A 1233-nucleotide genomic window follows, 5' to 3' on the forward strand; every position below is an offset into this window, starting at 1 on the left:
CCGTCAGTGATGCTGATAACGTTAATGCTATTTAGGATGCCTGTTGATGAGAGGCAATAAAAGAACTTCATCCCAGAAAGAATCTGTCACGAGGTCGGAATTTAAAATATGTCTGCTCTAATTGTGTTAGAAGAAGCAAAGCCACGTAATGACACTGCACAAAGAAGAGTACGTATCTACAATAGCCCTGCTGATAGTGGGAAGCGTGTGAAATTTCGTGTGTGCATATGCGTGCTTGAAGTAGTTGTAGAGTGTGGAGAGGAGTGGAGTGGCGTTGTGGTGGGTGTAGGAATGTGGCGGACCTGAATAGCTCAGTCGGTAGAGCATCAGACTTCTAATCTGAGGGTTCAGGGTTCAAGTCCCTGTTCGGTAGCGTCGCCGTCGCGCTAGCGGTGGCCCTCTCCGCCTCCTCCTCCAACCACCTTCCTGCCTCCTTCCCTCTACCATGCGCCAGAGGCATGGTGCAGCCACTATGTCGGCCATCTGGATGTGCTTAACTCTGCTAAGCTTGGATAGGCTAGGCGCCATGCTGCCTGCGCGTGCGACACATTACAGTGCTAGACTAGGCTGGGCTGGACGCCTTAGTAGGTGTTGGAGCAGTTGAATAAAAGGCCATTAGCAGTACACTACAAGTAGGCGAGTGGAATAGAGTGGAGTTGTGTGCAGTTCATTGCTCATTGCCTCGAGTGGTGAGAGGCAGCATTGGTCCCTAGTTAGATCCTCCTCAGCTTCGTCCATTGTGCAAACTAATTCATTAATGCCATTCTTCTAGACGTATGAAATGGGTAATCGCTGTGATGTGGCCATTTCCTCCCTTCTGTACTCCTGCTACACCAGCATGGCATTCATCCGTCTCCTATTTATCAAATTTGCTTCCAGGCCAATTTTACTACCCTTGTATAGACACGAGTGATGGTCGACACACTTTGCTGTCCTCCAATCCACTTCGCATATAGAACGAAACTGTAATTCTAGTTGCAATTGTCTCGTCAAAACTTTAATGAGATAGCTTTTCTTCTGTATAATACGCGTTAGCCACTCTTGTGTACTGCCGCGCCTCAGTGGCGTTTTCTACCGAAAGACAACCACATTAAGGCGGAGGAGATGCATACTACTTATGTCAGTGCTCTTTATTATCACTTTGGTGATGGAAGCCAACTGTACACATTTTCATTATGTTTGGACTGTCATGTATAGTTTTGGACTGCATACAGCCAGTTGGAACCTTTTATT

The sequence above is a fragment of the Echinococcus granulosus genome (assembly GCF_000524195.1).
Source record: "Echinococcus granulosus chromosome Unknown EG_S00226, whole genome shotgun sequence".
Classification (NCBI taxonomy): domain Eukaryota; kingdom Metazoa; phylum Platyhelminthes; class Cestoda; order Cyclophyllidea; family Taeniidae; genus Echinococcus; species Echinococcus granulosus.